The 10,779-nt window shown below is 44.9% G+C and overlaps 1 long non-coding RNA gene across 1 annotated transcript; it reads left to right on the top strand.

Moving 5' to 3' along the window:
* The first annotated feature begins 5,702 nt into the window (after nt 1-5,702).
* On the top strand, nt 5,703-10,567 carry LOC134338287 (uncharacterized). The gene is made up of 3 exons (XR_010016195.1): nt 5,703-6,224; nt 8,755-8,913; nt 10,469-10,567. It is a non-coding gene; the product is annotated as an uncharacterized LOC134338287 (long non-coding RNA).
* The last annotated feature ends 212 nt before the right edge of the window (nt 10,568-10,779 follow it).

The following is a 10,779-nucleotide window of genomic DNA, read 5'->3' on the forward strand; positions in this document are numbered from 1 at the left end:
TTTTGGATTAGTATATAATATTTTGACCCATTTTATAAAAGTGTTGCAGAATCCAAACTTCTTGAGTGTTGCAATTAGATAGGGCCACTCTATCATATCGAATGCCTTGTGGGCATCTAGAGACAGTATAGCAGCTCTATCTTTCCCATAATCGGCATACAAAATATTGAGAATTTTGCGGACATTACAGAAGGAGTACCGATGAATGATATTTTCTATATGCTTACCAAGCCAATTTGCTAACACTTTTGTAATTATTTTCAGATCATAACTTAGCCTATAGCTTCCAGGGTCCATTTCATCTTTATCTTTTTTTAATAAAACACAGATATTTGCTTCACTGAGAGAGGGTGGGAGCCTCTTGTTTTTGAAGGTATCCCGAACCATTCTGAGCAAAGTCGGTGTAAGGATATCTCGGAAGGCTTTGTAGAACTCTGGCCTGAATCCGTCCGGTCCAGCTGCCTTGTCGGTGGGAAATTCTGTGATGGCATCCTGTAACTCAGAGAGCAAAAAATCCAAATCCAAATTCTCCCTGAAAGCTGCATCTAACCGTGGAAAGTGAAGCGGATCAAAAAACTTCTGAAAATCCTCCTGTGTAGCTGTTGATTTAGAGGTGTAAATTTCTGAATAGAACTCACTAAATTGTTTGTTAATATCCTTTAAGTCCGTAAGCATCAGGCCAGATTTGGATTTTATTTTGTAAATGGCTCGTTTTGCTTGTCCTCCTTTTAACTGCCTTGCCAATAACTTCTGTGGTTTGTCACCAAACTCAAAGCATCGCTGTTTAAGTTGAAGTAGTATGTTGCCAATTTGTTCCCCTAGAATGGAGTTGTATTCGTATTTTAATTTGAGAATGTTATTATAATCTGATTGGAGCAAAGAGTTTTTGTAAGCCTGTTCAGTCGCTAGTAATTCTTCCTCAATCACTTCCAATCGACCTCGTTTAGCCCTTTTCAGAGTTGCTTCATAAGAAATAATTTGTCCTCTGATATACACCTTAAGTGTTTCCCACAGTGTTGAGTAATTGACCTCGCCATTGTTGTTGGTCTCAAGGAACTGTGAGATGTGTGTCGTAATGTATTCTTTAAATGCCTGATCCTTGAGCAAAAAGGGATTAAAGTGCCAGTTATAGGGAGAGACGATTGAAGATTGAGATTGACAGGACTATGGTCAGATATTATTATGCTGTGATATTTGGTGTGGTCAATATTAGAGATTAATCTGGAGTCGACTAAAAAACAATCCATCCGTGTATATGATCTGTGTACATGGGAATAAAAAGAATAATCACCGTCAGATGGGTGTTGTAGTCTCCAAATATCCATCACCTTCTTCGACTTCATCAAATTGTTAAGAGTTTGCACAGCAAGAATATTGGGTGGGGGGCAGAGGAGAACCTATCTAAATACGGGTCCAGGTAGCTATTAAAGTCACCCCCAATCAATATGTAGCTTGAATCGTTATCTGGGATCAATTCAAACACGTTACAGAAAAAACCTGGATCGTCCGAGTTCGGCCCATAAATGTTTACCAGTGTAATGGGAAGTAAATTGATATGCCAAGTTAAAATTATAAACCTGCCATTTGGATCAATTGTGGATGGGGGAAAACGAAAAGGCAGTCTTACGGTAGAGAATGGCAACGCCTCTGGCTTTGTATGTAAAAGGTGCCTGATAGACCTGTGAAATCCAATTATCCTTGAGTTTCCAATACTGAGTGGCTTTAACGTGAGTTTCTTGTAAGAATATAATGTCAGATTTCAATGACTTCAAATGTGCGAAAACTTTACCTCGCTTTATTGGGTGACCGAAACCGCGCACATTCCAAGAGACCAAGGACATTTAGTCAAGAGTATTATTCATTTGTGGTACCTTTTGCATTGTAATGAAACACAAACTTAACATTCAGTCTGGTAGCCAGCAAAAACCAAAAAAAATAACATGAACAGTTAATAAATTTGTGAACAAAACCCCCACCCATTGCTTCCCCAAACGAAGCAGAGTTGCCCTCATCCTAATCTGGGACCGCCGAACAAAAGCGGAGAAAAACACCTCCAACTAACAGCCCCTCATTGGCACACATAATAAAGAACAAATTGAGGATAGAAAAAAGAACTGCCATGATTAAAGTCCGCTCACAGCACGTTTAGACTCTTCATTTATGTTGTGAAAAATAGCCTTTCAAAGTTTTTGGTCTACAAAAGTCTTGGCTTCATCCGGGATGCTGAATACTTTTACTTGCCCTTGGTGATGAACATGGCGCCTGGCCGGGAAACGTAGCGAATGCCGGACCTCCTTCTCCCTCAGCAGTTGCAGCACCTCACGGAAACTCCGTCGTTGCTCCATAACCTCCGCGGTGTAATCGGGGAAGATTAAGATTCGATGACCTCTGTAATCCATCGAGAGTTGCCTCCCGAGCCGCAGAATCTTTTCTTTCTCCTGTGCGAAATGCAGTCGTGCAATGATTGTGCGGGGCCTTGAGCCTTTCGGTGGTTTAGGCTGTTGTGTGCGGTGCGCTCTATCGATAACGACCGGCTTGGTGAAGTTGTCATCCCCCAGCAGATTGGGGATCAGGTTAGCGACAAATTCAGTCAGCCTCCCTTTCTCCTCGCCTTCTGGGACGCCAACAATCTTTATGTTATTGCGTCTGGATCTCCCTTGCAGATCTGAAAGTTTGGCCCACAGCCTTTTATTTTCTTGCTGCAGCTCAGCGACTGAAGTTTCCACTGCGTGGATTCGCTGCTCGTGGTCGGCGGTCTGATTTTCGGTGCTCGACAGTCTCTCAGTGAGTGATTGCTGGATGGACAACAGACTCTGGAAACTGTGCTCAAACTTGTCAAACCGCTCGTTGAAGGACTGCAAGAGCTTGTTTGATATTTTCTGCCAAATAAGAGGAAGCTCGTCTTCCTCTTCGGCTGACGACATGCCTGGAGGGTTCTTGCTAGCTTGGTCCCGGCTAACGTTAGCTGCAGCATCGGGTAGCGGGTGAGCGGCTTCCTTCCCGCTTCGTGCTGTTTTACTGGGCATGTTCATGTTACACTTTTTGGTGGCATAAGAGAGAAACAAACAACGGAGTTCTTGCAACAAAAATTGAGAGTCAAGCGTTCAAAAAGGCAGTTTTAACTCGTAAAGTTTGGTGTGCAATGAGGAGCTCGAAAAACACGTCTATACTGCACGCATCTCACTAGCACCCCGTGCATTTGGATTTTCAAATGACCTTTAACAAGGTGCCATACATGAGATGAGGCTGCTAAACAAGTTAAGAGCCCATGGTCTAACAAGAAAGATACTAGCATGGATAAGGCAGTATCTTTATCAGACTGGCAGGAGACAAAGAGTGGAAATAAAGCGAGCCTTTCTGGTTGGCTGCCGGTGGCTCGTGGTGTTCCACAGAAATCTGTGTTGGAAACACTTTTTTTAAACTTCATACATCAATGACCTCCATGAAGGAATTGATGCCTGAAAAGTTTGCAGAAGAGATTTACCAGTATTCTGCTCAGACTTAGGGGCCGGAGCCACGATGAGAGATTGTATAAATAGATTTTATTCACTGGAATGTATGAGATCAAGGGACGACCGGATAGAAGAGTTGAAGAACATAAGTGGTGTAGACAAAAAAAAAGACCATTTTTCCCGCCAAGGAGATAGTGCTGCAAAAAGAGGGCATAGGTTTAAGATCAGAGCTGAGAGATTTATAAAGGACATCAGGGCCATCTTTTTCATGCAATGAGTGGTGTGTATTCAGAATGAGCTAACCAAGATTGTGATTGAGAAGGGGCATTAGCATCATTTAAAAGCGTTGTGATAAATACATAGAAAGGAGAGATCTCGAGGGCCATAGGTCAAACAGAGACAGATAAGACTATCTTGGACAAGATGGGCCAAAAGGCCTGTTTCCCTGCTGTTCAACTGTTCCCAGAAGTAGTTCAATGTTTGGCCAGAACTGGAGGTGTGTGGAGATCGTGGGAGAGTTGAGGAAGCCTCAGAAGATCTTGTAACAGGCTAAACCCCTGAGACAGGCACTCACTGGCCATCTTGATGAGGGACTCAGTTGGCCACAAGATTGATTTGCTCAGAACGGGAATCGGGTTTATGATCACTGTGTGGCAGGGGTTCTTAATGATGGATTCCACCTTCTTGAAACACTGCTGACCCCAAGGAGAGGACTGATGTGTGTTCCCTCAATTTCCCATTCCTGAAGTCCACCATCATTTTCTTGGTCTTACTGATATGGAAGGTTACTCAATGAACTGTGGCAGGCTAACCTGTGTGTCTGTTATCCCTTCCTTCAAGCTGTCCGGACTGCTCACGTGCTGCAAGATCATCCATTGCAGCAGGTTTGAAGGTGCCACCAGCAACCAGCTCCTGGATGAGATAGTATCCTTCGTGGAAACTACGTTCGATAAACTGGTGCAGGACTCAGGTAATTGGAGACTGGAAATATATCAAAGTTCAAAGTCTTCACTCTGTCAATACAAAAGCTGTTCCATAAAGTTTCTCAGTAAAAGGGCCAACAACGACAGAGCACTCTGTCTGAACTTGATAGTTGGGTGAGTTCCAGAAATGGAGATCTGGGATGGAATTTGCAGTTGCTTGGAAACGTGGTGTTATGGTGTACATTTGTTAAAGTCAAACATTACAGTGAAATAACCACAAAGTTTGATGAGGGAAATGTAGGTATGTGCTATATAAAGGTAAAGTTATAGGTGAATTAATTCAAAGTAATTTTATTATCAAAGTACATATAAACACACCATGTACTACCTCACACCTTCCCACTATCACCAACTCACAGGGAAGGGAGGCTTCTGTTAAGTAATAACACCCCCAGTCGCTGGTTATGGATGGGACTCTTACCAGCCCTAATCCCCTGGATACCTGCCCACAGTTCACCTGCACATTCCCCATCCCTCCCCACCCGTCCTTGCCTAACCCCAATGTTACCTCCTGCTTGATGGCAGCATTGAGAACAGGGAGTGGCCTGGATGGTGTGGACCTTGGTCCCTGATCTTGATCATTGCTGGGGTTAGAGGTCAGATGAATCCACCAAATTCAGGGTGGACTCTCCTGGAGCCTTTTTCAGTGATCCTTCCCGTCTCACGCATCCTGCTGCCTAAGGGGACAGACAAGTGTGAGGTAATGCATTTTGTAGTCCAAATTATGACAGAATTTACAGAGTAAATGGCACAGACCTCAGGAGTGTTGACGTACAGAGGGACGATGAGGTGCAAGTCCAGTGCTCCCTGACACGAGTGGAGAGGATGGTGAAGAAGTCATTTTGCTTGTCTTCATAGCCAAGGCATTGAATGTAAGTACTGGCTGTCCCACTACCTCACCCAGCATTCCTTTCTCTCTGAGGACCACCTTCCCTCACTCCATCTCCACCTGCTCTCACACACACACACACACACACACACACACACACCAGCAGAGATACACACATACAGACACTCATTGCACACAAAGCACACACAGTAATGTGTAAGAGGTTGCATCTGAGTCCCTGACTCTCCTCCCAACCCTGCCACATTTCACACCGTCCCTCCATCTCCAATTCACAGGGAAGGGAGGTTTTTGTAAGGCAGTAACACCCCAATCGCTGGTTGCAAACCAGACTCTTATCAGCCCGAATCCCCTGGATACCCACCCACAGTTCACCTGCACAATCTCCATCTCTCCCCAACCGTCCTTGCCTAACACCAATGTAGTTTCTGATACGTTTGTATCTACGACTTCAAAGAGCCTTTGAAGGAGGTTGTCCTAAACCAAACCTGTCTGGAACCACACAGAACAGTAACCCCATTAACCGTTTCAGTGCCTTGTAATCACCGCAGATACTAACACTCCCATTACTTGCTGATATGTAGTGATAATGAAATAAGTTTTAAAATAGTTTCTCATTTTGTCTCTCTCTCTGTGACACACAGACACACACTTTCATCCCATTGCCCATCCTTCCTCTTCTTCCCCGACTCCCACTCTCTGTCCTCCCTCTCACACTCCCACCGTTTCTCCTCCCCACCCTCTTCCTCCTGCCCTCCCACCACAATGCCTGCAGTGGCCCTCAATGTTAGGCAGGAGATAGACATCTACCACGGTAAATTGTGACAATGGTTTCGCTGGTGAGAACCTGAAGACAAAGTTCCTGCGACAGAGAAAGCCCACATTTGACCCGAGAACATCCAGATGGGACCCTGGCTGAACTGAAAGAAGCTGCACGTGAAGGTAAGAGCAGGAAACATTGAGCAGCTTGGAAACAGTCCCTTCAGCCCATCAAGTAAGACTGGCCCATCACAGGAAGGACGTGGAGGCTTTAGAGAGGGTGCAGACAGGGTTCACTGGGACATTGCCTGGATTAGAGGGCATGCATGATAAAGAGAAGTTGGGCGAACTTTGAGTGCTTTTTCCTGGACGCTGGAGGCTGAGGGGGGTCTGATATGTTTATGAAAGTATGAAAGGCTTAGATAGAGGAGGTAGCATTTAATTACTAGTTTAAATGATTCAGAGAGGCTTGCTGCACAGTGACATAGCAGTTAGCGTAACGCTTCACAACACTAGCTGTAAGATCAGGGTCCAATTTCCACTGCTGTCTCTGAGGACTTTGTACATTCTCTCCATGACCACATGGATTTCCTCCAGATGCTCCTGTTTCCTCTCAAGTTCCAAAGATGTATGGCTTACGATTAGTAAATTGTGGGCACATAAACCAAAGTATTGACACAAATGAGTAAATAAAATATAATTCAAAATGCATGTCGAGTGCAGCACAAGTAAACAGTAAACAGGGGAGTAAACAGGACATAGTTCACTGTCCTAGAGCTGAAATGTCGGTGGAGACAGGGTATTCAGTAGTCTCTCAGTCTGCGGGAAGAAGCTGGTATCCAGTCTGGCAGTCCTAGTCCTGGTGCGTCTGTACTTTCTTCCTGATGCTAGTGGGTTAGAGAGATTGTGGGATGGGTCAACAATGCTTTGGTCCCTGTTCAGGCAGGAGCAAAGTGCAGGGAGAAAGCAGTGAAGGGAGAAGGCTCAGAAGGAACTGGCAGGATCTGCAAAAGCACTGAAAACAGAGCCATCTTAGGGTACATGTTAATGGCAGCATTCTCAGCAGTGTGGAGAAACAGAGGGATCCTGGGGTGCACATTCATAGATCCCTCAAATGTACCACACAAGTTGATTTGGGTGGTTAAGAAGGTATCTGGTGTGTTGGCCTTTATTAGTCAGAGGATTAAGTTCAAGAGCAGTAAGGTAATTTTACAGGAAGTTGGGGAGAGCCATTTCTTCTCATAACCAAGGGATGCTGGGTGTTTCAGTTACTGTGTGATGAGAGGGTGCAGACAGGGTTCACTGGGACAGTGCCTGGATTAGAGGGCATGCATGATAAAGAGAAGTTGGGCGAACTTTGGGTGCTTTTTCCTGGACGTTGGAGGCTGAGGGGAACTCTGATATGTTTATGAAATTATTAGAGGCATAGATTGAGTAGGTAGCATTTAATTACTAGTTTAAATAATTAAGAGGTTGTACTGCATAGTGACATAGCGGTTAGCATTACACTGCACAACGCTAGCTGTAAGATCAGGGTCCAATTTCCGCTGCTGTCTCTAAGGACTTTGTACATTCTCCCCATGACCACATGGATTTCCTCCAGATGCTCCAGTTTCCTCTCAAGTTCCAAAGATGTATGGCTTACGATTAGTAAATTGTGAGCATGAAGGTGGCACCGGAAATATGGCAACCTTTACATAGAAACATAGAAACATAGAAAATAGGTGCAGGAGTAGGCCATTCGGCCCTTCAAGCCTGCACCGCCATTCAGTATGATCATGGCTGATCATCCAACTCAGAACCCTGTACCAGCCTTCCCTCCATACCCTCTGATCCCTTTAGCTACAAAGGCCATATCTAACTCCCTCTTAAATATAGCCAATGAACTGGCCTCAACTGTTTCCTGTGGCAGAGAATTCCACAGATTCACCACTCTCTGTGTGAAGAAGCTTTTCCTAATCTCGGTCCTAAAAGGCTTCCCCTTTATCCTCAAACTGTGACCCCTCGTTCTGGACTTCCCCAACATCGGGAACAATCTTCCTGCATCTAGCCTGTCCAATCCCTTTAAGATTTTATACGTTTCACTCAGATCCCCCCTCAATCTTCTAAATTCCAACGAGTATAAGCCTAGTTGATCCAGTCTTTCATCATATGAAAGTCCTGCCATCCCAGGAATCAATCTGGTGAACCTTCTTTGTACTCCCTCTATGGCAAGGATGTCTTTACTCAGATTAGGGGACCAAAACTGCACACAATACTCCAGGTGTGGTCTCACCAAGGCCTTGTACAACTGCAGTAGTACCTCCCTGCTCCTGTACTCGAATCCTCTTGCTATAAATGCCAGCATACCATTCGCCTTTTTCACCCCCTGCTGTACCTGCATGGCCACTTTTAATGACTGGTGTATAATGACACACAGGTCTCATTGCACCTCCCCTTTACGGTCCACCCCAGACTGTCCTTGTTGATTGTTGACGCAAATGACGCACTTGACCGTGTGTTTTTAAGTTGCTGTGATAAATAACGCTAATCGCTTTAAAAGGTTGGCACAGCCTCGTGGGCAGAAGGGTCTTTACTGTCCTGTACTCTTCGATGTTCCCTGATTGTTAATTTCAACCAGTCATCAAATTACTCAACGCAAACATGAGGATCAATTTACTCAAGTTATTATTGCACCACCCGGCTCTCACATCATGTCCTTGCCTCTCCACAGGTCATCTCTGCATAGGAGCTCCCCCAGTCAAACATGGACAAACCCAGCTTGGTGGTAGACCCGCTCATAAAGGAGCGGGTTTTTGGAGTCGAACAAGACAATGATTAGAAAGTGTCGCCAACAATGGTTATAAATTGACGCCACATGTTTCCAACAATGGTAAGCATCGAGTTGCTTGAGTATGGCTGGGGTTAATGGTAGTTGGTTGGGTTCAGGTCCAGCTCCTTTCAGTTCTGTGTAATATGACCAGCTCTTTGGATTCTGAGTAGTTTTGGGCCCCATATCTAAAAAGGGATGTGCTGGGATTGGAGAGGGTCCAGAGGAGGCTAAAATAATGATCCTAGGAATTAAGGGGTGTTTGATGGTTCTGGGCCTGTACTCACTGGAGTTCAGAAAAATGAAGAGCATCTCAGATTGAAAACTATTCAATACATAATGGCCTGCACCGAGTGATCGTGGAGATGATGTTTCAAATTGTGGGAGAGTCTAAGACCAGAGACCACAGCCTCAGAATGGAGAGACCTTCTTTTAGATCAAAGGTCAGTTGGAATTTCTTTAACAGAGGATGGTGAATATGTAGAATTCATTGCCTCAGTTGCTTCTTTAGGCCATGTTGCTAAGTTAAATTTAAAGCAGAATTTGATAGGTAAGGGCATCAAAAGTTATGGGAGAAAAGGCAGGAGAATGGGATTGAGAGGGAATATAAATCAACCTTGATTGAATGGTTGAGGAGATTGTATATTGTCCTTGTGACCATGTGGCTTTCCAACGCATTTTCTCTTCTCATCTCCCATAGGAAGATAGACCCATGGCCTATAAGCGAGAGCCAGTATGGCTTTGTGCATGGCAGATCTTTCCTTACCAATATAATTGATTTTTTGACAAGGTGATGAGAGAGATTGCCTGGGGTAGGGCAGTGGATGTTGTCTACATGGATTCATGGCGTCAAAGAGACCTTGCAGTTGAGGCAACACCACCTGTGAGCCTGTTGTGTTCATCTGTAGTTCCCAGCGCTCCTGATGCAGTCTCCTCTATATTGATGAGATACATCACAGATTGGGCACCGTTGTCAAGAACCTCTGCTCCACGCACAGAAAGCAGGATTTACTAGTGGCCAACTATTTTAATTGCTATTCCCATTTTTGTTCCAACATATTGGTCCATGGCCTCCTTTTCTGTCATGATGACACTACTCCTCTGGAGCAACACCTCTTATTCCATTTAGGTAGCCTCCAACCTGATGTCATGATCATCGATCTCTCCAAGTTCCCCTACTCCTCCACTTTCTACCATGGTCCACTCTCCTCTCTGATCAGACTCCTTCCCCAGTCCTTTGCCTTTTCCAGCTCTCACTTCCTAACTTCTCACTGCATCCCCACATCTCCCACCCACCTGTTTTCTCCTATCACCTTCTCACCTGTCCTTCTTCCCCTCCCACTATTTTATTATTCTGGCATCTTCCCCCTTCCTTTCCAGTCCTGATAAACAGTCTCGGCCTGAAACATTCACTGTTTATTCATTTGCCTAGATGCTGCCTGACCTGCTTAGTTCCTCCAGAATCTGTGTGCATTGCTCTGGATATCAGCATCTTATGAGACTTTTGTGTTTATATTTGCAATATTATTTCAGAGGCAGTGTTGTCTGGATTTGAACCCATGTTACTGTCGGAGCTGCTAATGTTGTGTCTGACACGTCGTCTCCTTCACTGTTTCAGGCTTCAATCTCACGTGGAACACAACCTTCCAGTTCGACGTGTCCGTGTCTGAGCTGGCCTTTGTTCGCTTCCTGGTTCAAACTCTGACGACTTCTGGAGGAATGACTTCATCGGACAGTTCACACTGCAGTTCACTAGCATACAGCTGGGTATTGTGCCAGGACCCCACACCTTTGAAACTGGGAGATGCGGAAGGAAGATTGGGTGGTGGGAGTGAGCGGTTAGAGACCAAGACCGTCCCACTGAGGTTCATTGAGTCTCACCCCTTCTCCAGGGATGGGGTCATGTGTTCTGTCCCACCCTGTACTCTC

The sequence above is a fragment of the Mobula hypostoma genome, chromosome 26, assembly GCF_963921235.1.
Source record: "Mobula hypostoma chromosome 26, sMobHyp1.1, whole genome shotgun sequence".
In the NCBI taxonomy this organism is placed as follows: Eukaryota; Metazoa; Chordata; class Chondrichthyes; order Myliobatiformes; family Myliobatidae; genus Mobula; species Mobula hypostoma.